The sequence below is a fragment of the Peromyscus californicus genome, unplaced genomic scaffold (assembly GCF_007827085.1).
Source record: "Peromyscus californicus insignis strain IS unplaced genomic scaffold, ASM782708v3 Scaffold_4__1_contigs__length_199733344, whole genome shotgun sequence".
NCBI classification, from domain to species: domain Eukaryota; kingdom Metazoa; phylum Chordata; class Mammalia; order Rodentia; family Cricetidae; genus Peromyscus; species Peromyscus californicus.
In genome coordinates this window covers 1,689,716-1,712,032 of record NW_026294562.1, presented here as the reverse complement: position 1 = coordinate 1,712,032, position 22,317 = coordinate 1,689,716, and the positions used below count along the sequence as shown (strand labels likewise).

The 22,317-nt window shown below is 44.0% G+C and overlaps 1 long non-coding RNA gene across 1 annotated transcript in view; it reads left to right on the top strand.

The window, feature by feature from the left end:
- Positions 1-20,908: 20,908 nt before the first annotated feature.
- LOC128094897 (uncharacterized) overlaps positions 20,909-22,317 on the top strand; it is a 28,496-nt gene continuing 27,087 nt past the window's right edge. Inside the window, exon 1 of the long non-coding RNA XR_008213106.1 lies at positions 20,909-21,973. This is a non-coding gene — a long non-coding RNA (uncharacterized LOC128094897). The remainder of the gene's footprint in view (positions 21,974-22,317) is intronic.

Sequence of the window (22,317 nt, the reverse complement as noted above, 5' to 3'; positions counted from 1 at the left end):
GGGTGTCCAAAGAACATAAAAAAATGACTAGTTATTTCATAAATGGATGCTTTGTTAAGGCACTGGGCACTAAAAGACTAAGTTAAGACCCATGGATCCTTCCCTGTCCTTGTAATCATAAACACATATAAATCATTCTTTTCACTTGCCATGAAGTGTTTATGATCATGAAAAGTAGGAACCAGGTGTGGCTCCTCCACATTTTGTAGAGCAGTCCTCAACAGATGGACACATAGTTGCTTCCTACTTTTCATGATCAGAAACAAAGCTTGCATATGTTTTTCATAGACACAAAAGAGAGTCTCTATTCCAAGAAGGAACATTCTTCCTGATAGCTTAGGAATCACTTAAGGTGCTTGGGTTTGGTCAGGGGGCAGTCATCAGGGAAGGATAAAATAGGGTGGTGGGCTCTCATAGGGAAAGTCCAACACACAGCAAAATCCAAGCAATAGAGAGGCACATGCCTAGAGCCTCATGGAGAACAGGCCTCGGTGACACTACCAGCCACCAGTTATCAGTTCTGGGGGGGTGTCTATGGAGCCCCTTTGGTATGAAATAGGAGTGGATGGAGGAGGAGGAGATGGAAGAAAAGAGTGTTGCTCTTTGGAGGGCTTCTAAGTTTATTCCTATCTATGAGGTCCTGGGAGGGGCTCTTACACAACTATTCTCCCTCCCCTTGGTTTAGTAACCCAGAAACTTCTTTTAGCTACCAGCAGCAGTCAGAGGGAGGAGCCAAGCTGAGCATTACTAGCTTCGTGAGGTTGGAAATGGGTGGATGGGTGGGATCATTGGGATGCTCACAGCCAACCTTAGAGGCTTGCAGGAGTGGTGCATCACAGCTACCTCTGGTGATCCTGGTAGGTCCCTCTTGTCACCTCTGTAGCCTCACTGCTTCACAGAGATGGCAATCATGGCTGTCACTTGATCATACCGTTGCTGTGAGCTTGTCAGAGAAGGCCTTTGACTGACCCTCAAACAATTCTGAGGTTGTGGGGTAGGCTTCTAGATGAGTGGGAAGCTAGAAGCATGGGCTGTAGAGGGATGAAGGGGGATGCGGACTAGGAAGCCAGGGATGGGTGGATTGATTTGGTGAATATCCCTTGTTTGGGATGATGACATCTCTCCCAAGGTTATTCTTGCCATGACCACATTCATATCAGGAGACATCCAGAAGTAGCTCCAGCTTCTCCTCAGTTTCCCTTTGTGTCTTAGGTTTGTCTCTCAGAGTGGATCTGAGAGTTCATGTCTTCCCTCTGATGAAGACCTATTCTGTGGGGACCAGGGGACAAGTAGGAAGACTTCTAACATCTGCCTGCTGCTACCTGGGATCTCTCAGCTCACACTCTGCAGAGGTAGAGGATCAACCCTCAGTGGCTGCCAGGCGGGGAGTAGGGAAGAAGAGAAGCAGGTTGGAAAATGTGGGGCGCTTACCCACCAACCCCACAGCTCCCCAGAGTTTTCTTGAGTGTGAGCAGCAGAAAATATTAGATAGAAGGATTTATTGCAGAGAATCTTGCGGAGATAAACAGATAGAAAATAAAGGATAGCCTCGAAAGGGCCTGGAACCTTTTCCAACGGGCCCCGACTGTCTCTGCCCCAGGGTTTTTATAGAGATGCCAAGGGGTGGAGCAAAAGACCTCCTCCCCCAGCACAGCCAAGTGCAGACCATCTCAGACACCTGCACTCAGGCCCGTGGTCTAATCATCCTCTATGCGGACCTGCTGGGCAAAGCCACGAGGAACCCGAGAACGGGCTCCCACAGGAAAAGAGACCCAGCTACACTTCGCTGGCTCTGAATGCTGCTGAGGAACTCCCTCCATTACAGGCAAGAATGGAGCCATGAAAACACAGAGGCCAAGCCCTGGCTAAGCAACTGGGCCAAGGGCTGGGTGCCTGGGGCAGTGCTCAGCTGCAGGGTTGAGTGACAAAAAGTGGCACCTTGGGAAGGTGGAGCAGGAGGGAAGTAGAGGCAGGAGGAATTCTGGAAAGTTCAGAGACTATGTTACAAAGACCCACCCGAGCTCCCAGCCCTGCCTCCCCATTTCCTTCAAGAGTCTGACTAATGAAGGTGACTTTTGTCAGGTGGATGAGTAATTAAAAGAGCAGGGCATCTAACCTTTGAGGCCCTTAGGAATCCCAGGTCAAAAATAACACTCTGGTCCTCAGAGACAGTTAATGCCATAGTAACAGGAGAAAAGCCTCCAGGAAGGGCACCAGTGTGGTGCCTGGCACAGCTTCTAGGCATATTTAAGACTAGCTTTGTGCCCCAGAGCAAGCACCAGCTTCTCTGAACCTGTGTTTTCTTATGTGGAAAGTATGGTTGATGCCAGTCTAGATCTCCAGGATGTGGAAGGAGTAGCTACAGGCACAGTGGAGAGGGAGCCCGGCGCACAGTGCATACTTTGTAAGGGTTGTTGTACTCAGAACAGCCTGGTTGAGATAGCATCCAAAATTCTTCCTTCTGTAGACACAGAGAGTTAGCTCAGCAGTTAAGAGCACTTGTTACTCTTGTAGAGGACCCAAGTTTGAGTCCCAGAAACCACATGGTGGTTCACAACTATCTATATCTTCTGACCTCAGTGGGCACCAGGCATGTATGTAGTACACATGCATACAGGTAGGCAAAACACTTATACACATAAAATAATAAAACAATTTTTTAGAAAAGTTCTTTGTGAGTCCCCACAGATGGCAGGTGTTTACAGTTCCATAGGACTGTCTATGCTGGGGTACTATTTCTTGAAGGGCATCTGGACTCACGCCCTTTCTTTCCCTTTCACATCCTTTCAGAATCACTGAAGATGGGTGTTTTTCTGGAACCAGGCATACAAGTCGTGAGTTTCCCTAACCACTTTCCCTCTTATACTAAGAACCAAGCAACGTTCTTGGTCTAATACTGACAAACATTTACACAGTGGCTTGGCCGAAAGCATTACCATGGCAGGGAGCCCCACAAGTAAGTTATATAACTCTGAATACAGTGCCTTTGGGTACAGACCTTCCTTCTATGTTAGGTAGGTCTTCCTGGCATACATGAAGTGAGCCAGTGCCCAATATTCAGCCGAGAGTGCAGAGGACCAGGTTTGTGGGGCCTCTGGATGGAGAATGTCATGATAGGAAAAGGTTTGGATACTCAGGGACAAGGAAGTCAGTTCCTCACAGGCTGATGAAAATTGTCCTTGTGAAAGGCAGCTTGGAGATAGCCGCTGGTGTGTGGTACTTGGTTGGGGAGAGGAGGAGAGCAGGTGTTATTTCCACTCCCTTTCAAATGTGGAAATCAAGCAGGACATTTGTGTCTACTCAAGGACCAGAAGGAATTCCTGGGAGAGCACTGAGCTCTCTCTGACTTCAGAAATCTGTGGGACTTTATTTTTGGGGAAAATCTGATTCTTTCCTCATCCATATGGATTTTTATGTGTCTCTGAATTTAAAGATATACAGTAATGTGGATGAGCTGAGGGGGCAGGTACCTATATCAATGGCCAGAAGAGTCTATCTTAAGAATGTGGATAGAGGTAGTGAGTGTGATGTCACAATGTAAGGGACAAAAAGGGTGCACTGCCTAAGAAGTTGTAGCTACCAAGTCACAGATCTCTAGTGTTCCAGGAGGCAGCTACAGTCCTCCTCCTCCTCCTCCTCTTCCTCCTCCGCTTGTCCTTCTTTCTTCTTTTCCTCCCACCCCCCTTCAAAATTGGCACAGAGTTCATTTTATTGGAAAACATAATCTTATTTTGCTCCTTTCTATTTTAAATTCATTCTTTTTGAGTGGGCTGACACCACGTCTAAATCCATCACATTCCACTGCCCTTGACCATGTTGCATAGTCAGGGGCAGGTGACACATGTCTGTTCAGAGATCTTTCCTGGCACTGTTTAGATTGTTCATCGGCTACAGGTATTGAGTACTATGTAAGCCTAAAGCTACTGGCAATCATGTGGGAGAGCTAATTTGAAAATGATTCAGCTAGAACGGAAAGGAGAGTTTAGAGATGGACAGAAACAATTTTTTTTATTACACAACATCTGTATTTAGCTGTGCTTGAAGGCCACTCCAACTATCAAATAAGCTTACGCACTTTTTCTGATTTCTGTTTATGTCCTTGGCAACCCAACCACACTGGTTAACTCAATGTCTTCAAGGTGGAGCAACCCAGCATCTGAGCTTCCATCTAGATGCAGGGAGACCTGGGGAAACTATCCAAAACATCTCTTCTGGGAATGGATTCATATACACTCTGCTTACTGATGTCCTCTCTGTTGATTTTTCTTGCCACACATAGAAGCTGTGCGGTGCTCTGGTGAAGAGCTGTGGGATATCTGAGATGTGACGCCATCTTTAAAAGGGGTTCACGGGCCATCTTAGAAGGGCAATTGTGGGGAAGTAGCCGCCATTGACTCCCCAAGCTGGAGATGTGAGCTCCAGACCAGCTACTTCAAGGCACAAAGTTATGACTCCAGCAAATTACTTTCCAATTAATGTTATAATTTTTTGTCTTGTATAAGGATGAATATTATTTCTTTAACGATAACAACCCAGGACTTCCAGGTGAGATGGCAGATTAGGTGCTATCTCTGCGTGACTTGGTGTAAAGGAGATCAGGATAAAAAGAGGTTCTACTCCCATGAGAGAAAGAATTGAGAAAAGAACTAGGTCTAGGTGAGATGTCCAAAGAGAAACATCCAGGAGCAGGAAGAGCAGTCTGGAGAGAGACTAACTAGCCATGGAGACTTGGCCAGGGCTGGATGCACTGTGGGAGGAAGAACAGTGCAGGCTGTGAAGATGAACGTGGTGTGTGAAGTGGGAGCCTGATGCTGAGATTCTCCTCCTGCCTTGGAATGAAGCCTGGGAAGAAGCTACTACCATTGCTGCCCACATGAATAACACAGGAGACGTGAAGAGTGTTCAGGGAAGTCTCCCTGACAGGCATGAGTAAATGTGGCAGAGGAGATGAGAACATCCAGCCACTCAATGCACACACAAGTGCTGGGCCCTCCACACCCCACCAGAGACCCAGCAACAGAAAGCCCCATGTGCATAGCACGGTCTCCAAATCACCGGAAAGGAAATTGGAACTGTCAGGCCCAGGGTCTCGAACTGGGGGATTCTGGAAGGTAACAGAGCCCTTCTCTCAGCAGGAAGGACAGACTGACATGTTTGAATTACTGAGCAGAATGGCCTTCTTGCCACCGGCAGCAAGTGCTGGAAAAGACAGTCAAGGGGGAGGGAACCCTAAGTTACAGCATTGTCTGCACCATTTTATTTACTTGGCTTTTATGACTATCCTTTTTTTAAATCTACTCAACAATTCTTTTTCTATCATTTCTTATATTGCTACATGTTATTCATACTTTCCTCTTTCCCCCATCTCTTCATTTTACTGCTTAATTATTAATGCCCTTAGCTCAGAAAATCTATAAGCTACATTTTTCCCAGTGAATACCCCACTGCCACTGTCTCTAACCTTACTGATGATGTGAGGGAAGAACTTAAGTGTCTTCTACTGCAAATCACAACCAGGACATCTGTCAGATCTTGTTATGACAGTTGTCTGCCCCTTTAGTGGTCATAAATACAACATTAAGACAATTTGTCAGGAAGACTCATAAAATAAAACAAGCCAAAAAAGAGAGGAAAAATGGGGGAAAAACTGAACGAGCTATCACTTCCAACAGATGTGCAAAACACAACAAAAAAACACAAATATGCCAGCATGACACTCCACAAGCTCCAAACTCCATAATAGCAAAAACTAAAGGTAGTGGACTGAGATGCTGGAAAAACATTTCAGAGTCCTACTTTTAAAAAAGAGTGAACAAATTGCAGGTCAGAGGTTATGTGTCTGGATTGGTGTCCCAATTCCTCCACTGGAAGTCTTGCCTGGTTACAGGAGATGGCCAGTTCAGGCTCCTTATCTCCCATTGCTAGGAGTCTTAGCCGGGGTCACCCTCATCGATTCCTGGGAGTTCCCCTGATTCCAGTTGTCTCTCCCAGGACTCTCTCCCTCCACCCTCCCACTACTTGATCCCTCTTGTTCCCATCCACACCCCCATCCAGACCTCTCCCTCATCTACCTGTGACATCTCTTCTACTTCCCTTTCACAGTGAGATTTATGTGTCCCACCTTGAGACTTCCTTGCTACTTAGCTTCTTTGGGTCTGTGGATTGTAGCATGGTTACCCTTTACCTTACAGCTAATATCCCCCTATAAGTGAGTACATACTATGTTTGTCTTTCCAGGTCTGGCTTACCTCACGCAGGATTACACTGAGTAATACTCCATTATATAAATGTACCACATTTTCTTTTTTTATTCCTTGGTTGATGGACATCTAGGTTGTTTCCAATTTCTGGCTATTATGAATAAAGCTACTGTGAACATAGCTGAGCAAGTGTCCCTGTGGTACAGTAGAGAGTCCTTTGGGTATATGCCCATGAGTAGTATAGCTGGGTCATGAGGTGGGTCAGTTCCCAATTCTCTGAGAAACTGCCATATTCATTTCCAAAGTGGTTGATTTGCCTGCCTACAAGATATGCTGGGACAAATGTGGTGCAGAAATTATGGGAGTAGCCAACCAATGACTGGTCCAGCTTGAGACCCATACTATGAGAGGGAGCCCATGCCTGCCACTGCCTGGAGGACCAGGACCTAGAGGCTGGACAGCCCAGAGAACCAAAAATGACTGGAAAAAAAGAAAAAAAAAAGAAAATGAAATGATTCCTAATGATATTCTGCTATACTCATAGATTGGTGCCTAGCCCAACTGTCATCAGAGAGGCTTCACCTAGCAACTGATGGAAACAGATGCAGAGACCCACAGTCAAACATTAGCTATACCCCCAGAGAAATCTTGTGAAAGAGGGGGAGGAAAGATTATGGGAGCCAGAGGGACCAAGGACACAAGGGAAAAATACAGAGTCAACTGACCTGGGCTCCTGGGGGTTCATGGAGACTGAACTACCAAACAGAACTTGCATGGGACTGACCTGGGTCCTCTGCACATGTGTTTCAGTTGTGTGGCTTGATCTTCTTGTGGGACTCTGGCAGAAGGAGAGCGGACTATCTCTGACTCTGTTGGCTGCTCTTGGGGCCTTTCCTCCTCCTGGGTTGACTTTTCCAGCCTCAATAGGAGAGGAGATGCCTAGTCTTGCTGCAACTTGATATGCCATGGCTGGCTTATATACACGGGAGGCCTGCACTTCTCAGAAGGGAGAAGGGAGTTGATGGGGGAGGTTGGGGAGAGAGACTGGGAGGAGAGGAGGGAGGGAGGGGAAACTAGGATCAGACTGGGGAAAATTAATTAACTGATTAATTAATAAAAAAGAGTGAACAAGCTGGGCGGTGGTGGCACATGCCTTTAATTCCAACACCCAGGAAGCAGAGGCAGCCACATCTCTGTAGCTGGAGAACTTCTCTCTGGGTCCTGCCAAGCCCCCGCAGTCCCACAGCTCACTTATATAATAAACACACAGACACTTACTTTATTTGTAAACTGTATGGCTGTGGCAGGCTTCTTGCTATTTATTCTTATATCTTAAATTTCTATTAATCTATAAGTTGTCATGTGGCTCGTGGCTTACTAGTACCTTACATGTTGGTACTCCTGGCAATGGCTGGCAGCGTCTCCTGACTCAGCCTTCCTGTTCCCAGCACTCTTTTCTCTGCTTGTCCCGCCTATACTTCCTGCCTGGCTGCTGGCCAATCAGCACTTCATTTATACAGAGTGATATCCACAGCAGATCTCTCTGATTTGAGGCCAGCATACTCTACAGAATGAGTTCCAGGACAGCCAAGGCTGCACAGTGAAACCTTGTCTTGGAAAAACAAAACAAAATAAAAGATTGAACAGAAAACTCAAACAGATGAAAGAAGTAAGGAGACCAGTTCAGGACCAAAAGAAAAAAGAAAAATAGTTTAAGCAGCAATTTGGAGAAGAAACTTAAAAGTATATAGTAAAAACTTCATTAAGGAAATCTGTATCTGAAAAAGAACTCAACAGAAATGTTGAAAATGAAAGTCAATCGATCAAATAAAAACACAGTTGGAATCATGATCAACAGATGAGGCCAAGGAGAAGAATAAATTTCAGGGACAGAGGAAAAAGTTGAGACAATAATGAATTCTGACATACATAAAAATAACAAATATGATCCAAACTGCAATAATTCTGGGATGCACTCAGCAGTTAAACCCTAAGAATCTGTGTGGTAGAAGAAAGAGCTGGAATATAGTCTAAAGGCACAGACATGTTAATTCAATAAAATTATAATAGAAACAATTTCAAACTTAGATAAAGACACAAGCATCCAACACAAGAAGCATTTAGAATTCCAAAGAGATGGCCAGAGAATAACTTCACAATATATCATAGTTAAGATGTCAAAAATATAAAGCAAAGAAACATTAAAATTAAAATCTCTAACTTGGGGAGTGTGTTGATAGCTCACATACAAAGGCAAGCCCATCAGAATAACACCGGATCTCCCTAGAGCTGGGAAAGCATGAAGTAAGATGTTTAAAGGCCTGAACTGAGCACATCCCAACCATGATTGTAATACTCAGCAAGGTTATCTTTAAAAATGGATGGAGAAATGTAATATTCCATCCAACAGATAGTAAATATATATGTTCTTCTCTGTAGCCCATGTAGCCTTCTCTAAAAATGATACATTGTAAGCCCCAAAGCAAGCCTTAAGAAAACAGATTTGGGGCTAGAGAGATAATTCAGTGGTCAAGAGTATGTATTGCTCTTGCAGAGGACCCAAACTCAGTCCTCAACATCTATGTTGGGCAGCTCTAAATTCTGGAATATCTAAAGCCACTGACCTCTGTGGAAAAACACAGTAAGGTACACATACTTGCTTGCATGTGCACACACAGAGAATTAAAAAATTATTATTACTTCTATGTTATTAGATAATGGTGGAATTAAACTAGAAATCAACAGCAAAAGAAACCAAAAAGACTACAGAAATTATTGGAACTGGAAATTGAAGAGTATAAGTTTAAACGAAGAGTGGATCATTGAAGCCATCAACGAAGAAAAAAAAAGAATTAAATATGACAACACAAATGTCTCTGAACCCCAAGGATTCAGCCAAGACAGCTCTAAGAGGAATATTTATAGCTGCAAGTGCTTGTATCTTAAATAAAAAGGATCCAGATATCTAAAACAAGTAACCCAACAATATACCTCAAGTTCTTAGAAACACAAGAACACACTAAACCCCACACCAGCAGATATCCAGAGATAAAGGGCAGACATTAACAAAATGAAGAAAAAATACATAGAATGAATAAAAAAATGTTTTCCAACTAACTAAAAGAAAGAATTACTAATTTACTCAAATTAGTAAAATTAGAGCAGAAGAGGGAGATGTTACAAAAGAATATACTGAAAACTGGAGACTTATTGGGGAATATTTTTAAAAAGATTTTAAAAATCTTTGAAAAAATCTAGAGGAAACACATGAATTCTTAAGCATCTATGACCTACCAAAATTAAATTAAGAGGATATAAACAACTTAAACAGATATAACAAGCAATAGAATTGAAGCAGTAATTTAAAGGCTCCTCCATAGAACAGCAAAAGACTGAATGGATTCAGTGGTGACTGCCCCTCCCCCCGGCCCCCACAGGGTTTGTCTGTGTACCTCTGGCTGTCCTGGAACTTGCTCAGTAGACCAGGCTAGCCTCGAACTCAGAAATCTGCCAGCCTCTGCTTTCCGAGTGCTGGAATTAAAGGTGTGAAACTTTCCAAGAAAGTCCTAATGGTACTGCTTTTCAAACTGTTCCAAAAACAGAAAGTAGAGGGAAACTACCAATTGCATTTTATTAAGCCAGTATTAACCTGATACCCAAACCAGATAAAGGCAAAATGAAAAAGAAAATTATAGATCAATTTATCTGGTGAATGTAGTTGTAAAAATTATGTGCTTAAGAATACATTAAGGAGATCATTCACTACAGCCAAACTGATGTCATGGACAAGGAGGCATCTTTTGCAGTGGTATGGATGACTGCAGACTCATAACTGAGAATGAGAGACATGGAGGGCTTCTGTGCCAACCTCTCCCACCCTCCGCACAAAAGGAAAGGAGAGACAGACATGAGGCTATTGTGGGAAGTCCTTAAGACATGGGGTGGAGAGGCTGAGGTGTGGCTCTTCATGGTTGATGGTTCCTGGTGGGGGTGGTGGTGGGAAGGACTCAGTTTTCTTTGAGGGGCCACTGGGAGTTTGACCAGGCTCTAATAGGTATGTGGAGAATACAAATTGGAGTTAGTGTTTTGTTTTGTTTTTTTGTCTGGGGGGCAGGGCACAGGGGTGGGAGGGCAGACCTCAGAGGAATGGGAAGCAAGTGTGATCGGAGTGCATTGTATGAAATTCCCAAATAATTAATAAAAATATTATATTGAGGGGGGAAAGAACATATCTCAAAATAGTAAAGGATTATGTATGATAACACCATAGGCAACACTATACAAAAACAAAACAAACCCTAAGAAACAAAGTCCAGCACTTCCTTTAAAATTGGAAACAAATAAGGATTCTCATTTTCTCCACTTCTATCCAATATAATACTCAAAATCTTAGCCAGAACAATAAGATAAGAGAAAGAAAAGTCACACATACAGAAAAGTCAAATAATACCTATTTGCAGAGGACATAATCCTGTACTGAAAAGACCCCAGAGACTCCCCCAGAAAACTCTTAAATACTTCCAGCAATGTAGCAGGACATAAAATCAGTAGCTTTTTATAATCTACCAATAAAGAACTTACTATGAAAGAAACAGGAAAAAATGTCTGATGCAAAATAGCTTAAAAATGTCCGGGGAACAAACCTAACCAAAGAGGTGAAAGGTTTCAACAGTGAAAACTTTAAGCTAAGGAAAGAAACTGAAGAAGTCATTCAAAGATGGAAAGCCCAAACATGCTCAGCATTGGCAGAATTACTTTTATGAAAATGGTTATATTACTGAAAATGCTCTGCTTTGCAGATTCAGTGAGACAACCCATCAAAAATTTAATGATACTCTTCAAAGAGGGAGAAAAAACAATCCTAAAATTTTCATGGCACCATGAAAGGCCCTGGACCATCAAAGCAATCCTCAGCAGAGCAATGTTGGAAGTATCATGATACCTGTTTTCACATTATACTACAGAGCCACAGTGAGAAAGATGGTTGACACTGGCACAGAACCAGGAACACAGACCAGTGAAATAAAACAGAGGGTCTAGAAATAAACACATAGCTACATCCACTCAACATCTGTCAAAGTGTCAAAAAATATCTTGGTAAAAAGACTACCTCTCTAACAGATGATACTGGGAAAAGTGGCTATCCAAATGCAGAAGAAGGAAACTAGATCTATATCTCTGATCCTATGCAAAAATGAACTCAAAGTGGGTCAAAGACTTTAATGAAACACCTGAAAGCTTGAACCTGCCCGAGGGAAACAAAGACGTAATACTTTTCCTTGTGTAGGCATAGGCAAGGACATTGTGAAAAGGACTCCAACAGCACAGGAAACAGTCCCAAGAATGGACAGAAGCTCTACATAGAGTGAAGCGGCAGCTTCTAGAATGGCAGAAAATCTTTGCTAATTACATATCAGACAGGGGATTCATATTCAACACATACGAAGAGTTACAAAAATTCGATACTTAAAGTCAAATCTTCCTATTCATAAATGGTCTAAGAAGAATAATGTCTGTATGAAATTCAACAATGAAGTCCATTACCTTTTATGGTAACACAGTAACTTAAAACTAAATTTAAAAAAAGTGAAAGTGTAACACCTGGCTGTATCTTAGTCTATTTCCTTGCCCACTTATTAGTACTCTGCACCTGAATACTCAAGATAAGGAATGCCAGGGTGTCGGCTACTCATTCCAGGAGTGGTGGCGCAGTTGTTAGGGAAGCCATGGAGCCAGCTGAGCTCTTACCTAGTGCTGGGGGCTGGAAGTGTTGTGTAGAGAGTTTAGAGGATGTAAGGATGCCGCTGTGGATGCTGAGCAGGAGAGAGGTGGATCAAGATCACCATCAGTGCACTCTGGCTTCTGCCCAGGCCAACTAATTCCCTAGCCTCGCCATGCCATTTACTGACTGCAGGATAATGCTGTAGCTGGAGAGTTTTCTCTCTGGGTCCCGCCAAGCCCTGGCAGTCCAACAGCCCACTTATAAAATAAACACACAGACGCTTGTATTATTTAAACTGTTTGGTCTAATGGCTCAGGCTTCTAGCTATCTAGTTCTTACATCTTCAATTAATCCATTTCCATAAATCTTTACCTTGCCATGTGGCTCGTGGCTTACCGGCACCTTCACATGCTGCTTGTCCTGGCAACGGCTGGGACTGTGGGGCTTGGTGGGACCTGGAGAGAAGCTCTCCAGCTACAAATGGCGCCCAACAGGTTGGCAAGAGTTTCCACCTAAACCTAGAAAAAAGATTCTAAAATGGAGCTAAAAACAGCTTCCTAGTTGTCTCTCTCAAGTTGGCGGGTTCCTGGCGTGCGAGCATTTGACTGGCAGTATGGCGGGAATGAGGCATCTGCCAGTGGCACATTACGCTGTGTGGTAGATTTAGTCTTTACTAGTATAAAAAAAAAAAGAGGTTTCTGGGCTACACGCTGCTTTGATAGAAGCATAGACCCACTATTTTTGAGAATTGATGGCTCCCAGAGCTGGCGGAAAATGTACCACCGCCATGTTGGGAAGCTGAAGTGGGCGGAGCCAGCAGCCACAGCACCGTTTCAGTCTTAGAATGCTGTAGTTTAAACCAATAGGTTCACAATAAGACTGATTCAGATGGAATAGTTTACAATGTATGGAAAAATGTACGTAGGCTTGAAAGAGAGACAAAAAGGAATATATGCAGTTATATAAACAAATAGATAGTTTTTGAAAATAAAGTCTTTAAAGAGACAGTAAAGATAATATAAAAAATAAGCTACATAAAGATGGCTATCACACAGAGAATCTGGATTATGTTCTCTTTGATATTCGTAACTGAAGAAAAACATTTAATTGTAAAAGCTGTTGAGTTGTGCCAAAATGTATATTTTAAAGGTACCTTGACTTTAAAATTTGGATATAAGGATATGTTGTTTTGGAAAAGAGGCTCTGCTTTTGTTTCTACAGAAAGCCAGAGGCTATGGATTTGTTTCAGATTAAGATACATCAGGTTTGACCAGCCAAGACCCCCTGAAAGGTCTCCGATGACACCATGGCCCAGATGATCCAACATCCAGAACCGTTTCAAGGCAACTGGCTCAGACAATACACCCTCACGGACTACTCCATGATCCTAAAATTTTCTTTGTGTCCCCATAAGATACAGTGCCCCCCTCCAGCAGGAAGTAGTAAGAGAAGCTACGCCCAAATTCCCAAATATACCAAGCTGGCTTGGGAGATGGAATTGGCTCATTCCTTCTCTAAACCCAGACATATTGCTTAAAGAAAAGAATGGTTAAGAGATTCTTGTGTCCCAAGTCAGAAGAGCCCTCTGGTGTGAGACAGAGAAAAACCAATATTTTTATTTAAAACATGTTGATTATAAATGCAATCTCTTTCTAAAAAAGAAAAGGGGATATGATATAGATATATAGGACATAGAGATGACAGGATAAAAGGGTAGATTAATGAACCTACTTTTAAAGAGCAACAACTTGTTTAAAATGTTTTACATTGGTATAGATTTTAGTTTATGTTTAAAATGTTTTACATTGGTATAGATTTTAGTCTATTGATACAAGTTTAAACTTAATTTTGTTATACTATATATATATTTCTATTCACGTTTGAGGTATTATGTTTATGTAACTCATTTAGATTGTAAAGGATAATTAAGAAATACAGATTAATAATTAGTCTTCTATGATAGTCAAACTTATACCATGTTAGTTAAGTTTTCTGGATATACATAGATATATTTCAGATAGACAGGTAATCTTCAAACACTTCAAAGACCTACAGAATATGGCATTTAAAATATTTTTAAAAATTTAGACTTTCTGGACAGTAAGACATGTCTGCTCCTGGCAGCATCAATTTACTTCAGAGAGAAGGATGGGCATCGAAGACACTCCATATGGAGTTTATCTTTGCCTTGGCAAAAATAGCCATTTGGACAAGAAACTGTTCTTGCCTGGACTGCTTGATAGACTGGACATGCAGGACCCATGGAAAGGTGACCACTAAACTTTGCTTGACAAAATGGTCCTTCAGGTTCCTGCTTCACAGAAAAAAACTGCCAGACATTTGTAGCAGGAATCTTAGAGAGTCTTATTAATAAAATCAAACTGGAGCCAGTTATTGGGGTGAAATGCTGGATGGTCAGAGAGACAGAACAAGCCACAGCTAACCTCACCTGGCCAACTTCTCAGCTGATCCTGTTTCCTCAGATTGGAAGCCTCTGTGTCCTCATATCCAAATGGCTCTCAGCTGAACTGTGCTGCTAGAAACCTGAAAGCTTAACCAGCCAAATGCTGCTAGTTTCTGGTCCTCACGCCTTGTATATCTTTCCTTTCTACCATCACTCCCTGGGATTAAAGGCTCGCTTTCTGGGATTAAAGGCATGTGTCACCATGCCTGGCTGTTTCCAATGTGGCCTTGAACTCACAGAGATCCAGAGGGATTTCTACCTCTGAAATCCTAGGATTAAAGGTGTGAGTGCCACCATTTTCTAGCCTCTGTATCTAGTGGCTGTTCTGTCTCTGACCCCAGATAAGTTTATTAGGGTGCACAATATTTTGGGCAACACAATACCACCATAGACATTCTACAAAACACAGAAAAAAAAATGACTGAAAAACCCTAGCCCTGTGGGCTAAAGACAGATGCCCCAACTTTACAAAAAAACTTTGGATGACTGTCCAGGCTGCCAGCTGTCTCTGTCTACCCTGCAAGACTCCCAAAAGTTTCTTGCATCTTTCTCCCATTTCTCAGGTAATATTATATCCTTCTGAGGTCTTTGATGTAGTTGAAGCTAGTTACAATTTTCCTTAGTTATTATAAAAGATAAGTTAGATACAAAACTTTAGACCCTCAAATATAAGATAGGATATCTTCATTAATTTTGCCAAATAAACTAGTTATTATAGACTAGATATCGTAACTGTAATTCTTGCGTGATAATTGTTTTGTTATATGTAATTTTACTATGTGAAAGTTAAAACCTTCCTTTTTGAAAAAAAAGAAAAGGGGAAGTGCTGTGGATATCGCTCTGTATAAATAAAATGCTGATTGGCCAGTAGCCAAGCAGGAAGTATAGGCGGGACAAGCAGAAAAGAGAATTCTGGGAAGTGGAAGGCTGAGGGAGAGAGACGCTGCCAGCTGCTGCCATGACAAGCGAGATGTAAGGTACCGGTAAGCCATGAGCCATGTGGGAACTTATAGATTAATAGAAATGGGTTAATTTAAGATAGAAGTAGATAACAAGAAGCCTGCCATGGCCATACAGTTTATAAGTAATGTAAGCATCTGAGTGATTATTTTATACGTGGTTTGTGGGACTGCAGGGGCTTGGTGGGACCTGGAGAGAAGCTCTCCAGATACATGATGCAGCCTTCACTGATTTCTATTATACTGCAGAACTGGAAGGCTAGTGATAGACTTTGCTTCAGGCCAGCCAGGCCCAGCCAGGGTTTGAACAGTGTCACCATTCCCCTTGTCTCTGCTCTGTTTCTGCAGTAAACCCTCTGTAAGTCCCAATCTGGCCTTCCTGGGAAAGCTTTTTTTGCCACTTGATCACTGCCAGAATTGTGTCCCATGCTCTTTCCAATTAAGTGGTAGAGATCTGATTGGCCTTCCCAGAAGAAGTGCATGTGGCCCTTTCATTGTTATTGTTAGAATTTTATTAGAATTGGGTGAAATAGGTATTTCTTGAAGTAAGCAACACCATGCAAATGTAGGCCAGAAGGTTCATGCTAATATAATGATGGATTTCTCTTTACAAACCAGCCCCATTGGATTGGTGTTGCCCTTCTGCAGTCATTGGATAAGACTATTGATTGGCAGGGTCTTCCTAAGTGTAGGTTACTGATATGGTAGCCACTTAACTGAATTTGCTGCCTCTGAGCTTCTACAGCACAAGGGGCTAGAAGTTCACAGTGACGTTCCTGGAGGAGTTTGCAGTGGTACCTTGGAGGAGACGTTTCAGAAGTTCTAGGGCATATGATCAACTCACTCTGCCCTCTTCTGGACCCCATCTGTTTGCTTCTCAGGAGCACTTCCTCCAGTGAAAGGCCCCTTTGGGGCAGAAGTCCAAGACACTATGATCCTGAGAGTCCTTCTCCATGGTGCCTTGCAGATGTCCTTCAATGTCTTCTTTTGAGAGAAGGAATGTTTTAGGGCTAGGTGTTTCCTTCCATCCTGGACTGAGGAGAGAAACCAATGAAGGAAAGATGGAAGAGGTGACTGTTGTGTGATATTTTGTTTGTGTTCTGACAAGTAAAGCTTGTCTGGAGGTCAGAGGACAGAGCTAGCCACTAGTTAACCATAGAAGCCAGGCAGTGGTGGCACACACTTTTAATCCCAGCACTTGGGAGGAGGAATCAGGAAGATCAGGAATTCAAGGCTACCCTGGCAGTCTAAAAGAGAAACAGATTCAGGCGGTGGTGGTGCATGCCTTTGATCCCAGCAATGAGAGGCTCAAGCCTTTAATCCCAGCACTAGGGAGGTGGAGACAGGACTATAAAGTGGGGAGACAGGATCTCGCCCCCATTCAGTCTGAGGATTCACAGAGGCAGGATCACCCCACCCCCCAATTCAGGCTGCGGATTTGTGGAGGTAAGAACTCTCTGGGGGCTGCTGCTCTGCTTCTCTGATCTTTCAACTTTCACCCTCGGTATCTGACTCTGGGTTTTTATTGTTAAGACTAATTAGGATCACACATCAGGTGATGGCTTGGGATGTTTCACTTGGAATTGAGTTTCCTTTTCCTACTTAACAGCATGGCTGGAGGAGGGGGAGGGACATGACCTGGACATCTGGGGTCTAGAAACATGTCTGACGTGATGGGTAGGTACCAAGCTTCCACAGTTTCCCAGTCTCTAAAACAAGGATCAGTGCTTACAGCCTTGTCTAACCCAAACATCCCAGAGTGACACTAGAATTGAGACTGAACGCTAGTTGTTCCTTTACATTTTTGCCTTATGTAGGTCAGGAAAAGAGGGTTTTTGTTCACATATGATCATACACCTATGCCCCCCAAGTTCCAAGATTGTGTTTATACAAAGATATCTTTTAAGAACGAAGAGAAGTACATTCTTGTGGTCCAGACACAGCTCAACTCTCACAGAGTGGTGACTTTGTTCCTGGTCATGGAAGATCTTCACCTTGGACAAGTCCCTGCTTCTATGACCATTGTTTTTCTCCTCAGTAAAGAGAATACCAGGGCATATACTAACTTTATGGAGCTGAGATATTTGAGCATGCACAAGGCTTTGGAAACCATAAAGAGTTATACAAGAGACATTTGATGGTCTCATCAAATGGACCTGAAAATCGGTTTGACCCTTTTCTCCTGTGCCTTAGTCATGGTAAAAACACAGTGAAGGTCTGTGGAGCGCTGGACTCAAGTTGCTTTTTGGTATTGTAGTGAAAGGCACCGAGTTTGTGCTGTGCTATGTCCTAGCCTCAGGTGTCTGGTGGGGCAGTTGAAGGGAGGGTGAGGGCCAGGACATCAGGGCAACTGGTAACTGTGGGACTCTGGAGACTTTGTGATGCTGAGGACACTTGCTGGCTGTGGATGGGGCAGCTATGAATGCATGAGCTAGGCTGGAAAGAGAGAATTGCTTAGCAGTAGGCATGGTGTGTGTGTGCGTGTGCGTGTGCGTGTGTGTGTATGTGTGTGCATGTGTGTGCGTATGTGTGTGTATGTGTGTGTGTGTGTATGTGTGTGTATATGTGTGTGTATGTGTGTGTGTATGTGTGTGTGTGTGTGTGTGTGTGTGTGTGTGTGTGTGTGTGTGTGTGTTTCTGTTTGTATCTCAGGAAATGTAGTTATTCTACTCTTCTCTTTGGGGAATAAATTACTGTGACTTTATAGCCCTTACAGGAGTTTCTGGAAACTCCATCTGGATGAATCCCAAAACCAAAATTCTTTTCTGAGCTTCCAGCTCCCCCAGATCCCCACTGGGGAGGGGAAAGGGGTCAGCTTCCTTGCCTCTGACAAACTCTGTTTCACCCTCCAGATGGAGCAATCTTTGTATGATCTAAGTCTTTTTCCTTTAGTTTTCCTTCTCCACACGAGTCCAAGAACATGGCTGAGCTGTCCCTTCCAGCCTCACCCCTACCAGGGTAGAGGGGCTGCTTAGCAGTCATGCCACACCCTTAACTAAGATTCTTGTCCAATCAGAAAAGAGCTGGGACTGGTGAAAGCTTCTTCGTCATCTAGTGTCATGACTCTGCCCATTTTCCTTCTAATATTTGCACACTGACATCTGAATGCTTCCACACCACCATCCGTCTATGGCTTAGGAAACATTACTGATGTTATACTGTCTATGAATTGAATGACTCCCACTTTCCTTGTCCCCTGGTGCCAAACGTCTGTCATCCTGGCTCCACAGTTTCCTTCTGTGTTGTTTATGGTGGATGAGCTGAAACTTATGCCTTTGGAATCTGAGGTATTAACTGTGGTAAATCGGCCTTTGGTGCCCAGAGGTAACAATTACCACTCTCATTAATAGATTTCCCCAGCCTCACTCATAAAAAAAGCATGGAACATCTCTGGGGACAGGGTAGGGAAGTGTATCCAGGATCGGGAACAGTCAGGAAACCAGGGTGGGTGTGGGGAGCTTGTGCCCTCTCTCCCTAGAGCCTTCCCAGCAGACTTGAAAGCTGTGTCCTACCCCAGCACCTCAGGGCCAAGTCTCCTTGCATGAGGAAGGTGGGAAGGCCAAGCAGAACTCCGGATCCAGAGCTCTAAGCATTGACTGACTCGGGGAGGAGAAAGGTAGTCTCTTGGGAACATCAGGCTGATCCAGGTCTTGTAATCATGGGGTCTTTAGAGTACTTGAAAACATCAGGGTCTTAGGGACTTCTGAAGGGTCATTCAGCAAGTTGATGGCTGAGCTGGGTGACATGAAGGAAAAGAGCAGGTGGCCAGGCTGCACTGCATTTCTGGAGTCTTTGGCATGCGATCTCTCTTTGGTTGGGAAATAAACTGAATTCTAACTTGCTGTTCTCTAGAGGGTACAGGGGTTGCAGTTCTGAGGCTGCATGGCTGCTGGGTATGGTAGATTATGGGGTTCCACCGTCCCCCTCCTTCTGCACCTCACTGTAGCATGATGGAGCACAGCTGGCTTCCTCTGCCCGTGGTTGCTCTGAGGGATTTTTGAGGTGGGGTCCTATATCTCTTCAGGAATGCTAGTTTGTGAAAAGAATCCTTACGATTTGCATAGAGACCAGTCTCATCTTCAGGCTTAACTTCATTAGCTAAGAGACATGCAGGCCTTGGCTCTCACAGGGTGCCTCTGTCCTTGTCTGCTGAAGACACCTGAGTTCCCATGTGACACATGGGTATGGTGGTATTTTATTTGTATTAAAATGTTATTTGTATGTTAATAAATAAAGTTGCCTGGGGTCAGAGCTATTAGCAAGCCATAGGAAAGCAGGGCAGTGGTGGCATACTCTTGTAATCCCAGCACTTGGTAGGCAGAGCTAGGTAAGTCTCTGTGTGTTCAGGGATACAGCCAGTATTGGATACACATGCCTTTAATCTCAATACCAATCATGGAAAACCTGGAGGTCTATACAGACAGGCCGTGACGAGGCAGTCATGTGGTTGGGTTTACAACCAATGAGAAGGCAGAACAGAAATTCTATATAAAGACTTTAACACAGAAAGTAGCTCTGGTTCGGAGAGGTAGGACCACTGCAGGAGGAAGGGTAAGGTTTTAGCTCTTAGCTCTGACCTCTTGGCTTTCTTCTTTGCATTGGTTCTGTGTTTCTTATTTAATAAGAAGGTCGGTTACATCTACAAATGGGTGGGTGGGTCTCCTTGCTCCTTTGTGTACCTAACAGTGTGCAGCTCAAAGGTAGTTATCTAGCAAACAGTAAATGGTAAATAAAATCCCTTCACATTTCAGCACATGATGGGGTGCTATCCTCCCAGTTCTGTTTAGTTCTTAACTCCCAGTTCTCTCAGATGAGAAAATCAAAGGCTGCCTGATTGCTGGCATGGCCTGACCCTGGGGGAGAGCTTGGCCCAGAGAGCCATTTAGGATGCATGGCAATGGGCAGGTGCCAGGTTCCATGGACCCTGCGCCTCCCTTTGCTCATCTTCCTTTGTTTCCAGTGCATAGTATTCAGCCAGGCAGGTGGCTTTAGGAGTTAGCTTTTGTTTTTGTTTTTATGTACCTGGGAAAATATACACAAAATCATTATTCAAACCATTCTCAAATGACATTAGATACCTTCACATCTGCATAACCACCAGCATGATTATCTCATCTTCCTAGAGAGAAATTCTGCACATTCGTTTTTGTTATGTCTGCATGAATTTTCTCCATCTACTCTTGCTGTGTGAGGAGAATCACACACCTGTCAGGCATATTCATTCTGCATAAAGTCTTCCAAGGTTCATCCATGTAGCTTATGTCCCTCCTCCTCCTCCTCCTCCTCCTCCTCCTCCTCCTCCTCCTCCTCCTCCTCTTCCTCCTCCTCCTCCTCTTCTGGTAGCAGCTCAGGTCCACGAGCTTTCAAGGTTAGCATCCATTTTACCAACTGAACTGTCTCTCCAGCCCAGCAGGGAATGTTGTTTATGAAGTCATAGCACAGCCTTAAAGATAAGGCAAAAGCTCGTAGGAAGTCCACAGGAAATGGAAGTTGCTTGGGTTTGTTCCTAACTTCCGCTCTGTCATCCTGTTCTAGGGCATCTAAGCACCTCGCAGAACCCAGGGAGCAAATCAGCATCCGGCTCAGTCTGCCCCCGCCCCGGGTACGATGAGAAGATGACAGGGCCCAGAAGGGGTGGGTTTAAAGAGTCTCCCTTCCCCACAGCTTGGCACCCAGCCTAAACCCTCTGCTCGCTGAAAGGGTGCCAAGCTGCCCAGCACGTTTGAATTTGCAAATCGTCTCCTGTTTACTATCAGAGGATCTGCAAAGCTGAATCTCCTCGTGGGTTTTCGTGCGGCTGTCATGAGTCCTGTTGGGAAGCGAGCCTTCACAAACCTCAGTGTGTAAGTAACAGGCTGCTTCGTCTGTAGGTGAACGAGTCATAAAAGGATTATTCAAGGAGTTTTTTCTTTTTTTACCCTGGACTGGATTTGAGCATTTGCTCGTTTGGAGGTGGGGACAGGAAACGGCTGAGCCTTTGAGAGTGGGAAGAGAGTCCAGGATTGGAAACCATCGCTTGTTAGGGGACTCCGCTGTACCGCTCAGCTGTGATGACAATCCACTCGAGATATGTTGTATTAAAAGAAAGTGTGGCGTGAGTCCAGCGGTTGAAATGCAGACGCCCACATGTATTTATATTCTCGGGGCCTGGGCCATGTGTGCGGTGACACAGCGTGCTGGAAAGTCGTGGAACTGAAAATAACATATGTCTGTCTCAAGTGCCAGAGGAAATTGTAGCGCTAGTGAGAAGGAGCAGGGTGCAGATTTAGAAAGGGGAGCGAAATGCCTCCTGTGTCACTGTGGTGTTTATCCCCAGGCCCTGGCTTCTCCTCACACATAGCAGGAGCCGCTGCAAAACCGCCAGGAAAACAAATGCTGAACTGTGCCCCGGCCTCCTTCCAGAGCAGGTTGGCTTTAAGCAGCTCTGCCTTGGAAATGAGGTTCTGGCAGACTGAATTTTGACCCTCACTGTGGTTTGCTGAGTACCTGGAAGGCTCGTCCGTGAGTAAGAAGCTGTTGATGGTGCTGAAACTGGGCAGGGAGGTGCTGGCAAGAAAGGAGGTCTCTTTCACCTCAGAACTGCCTGGACTTAAACATGACTCAGAGAGAGGACTGAAGAGGTGGCCAAGTAAGTACTTATTGTGCAAGCACATGGTCCTGAGTTCAATTCTCGGAACCCATGTAAAAAGCAAAAAGCTGGATGTGTGCTTGTAAGCCCTGGAGAGGCTGAGCAGGCAGATCCTTGGGGCTGCTAGCCTATTTGGTAAGTTCTAGGCTAGTGAGAGACCCTGCCTCAACAAAACAAAGCAAAAACGGACGGAATGATAGCACCTGTGGAATGATAGCTAAGGCTGTCCCTTGGCCTCCGTGTGCACATGTGTTCTTGCATGTACATTAATGTGTGCGTGGCGTACTTTTAGTCATGGACACACACACACACACACACACACACACACACACACACACACACAC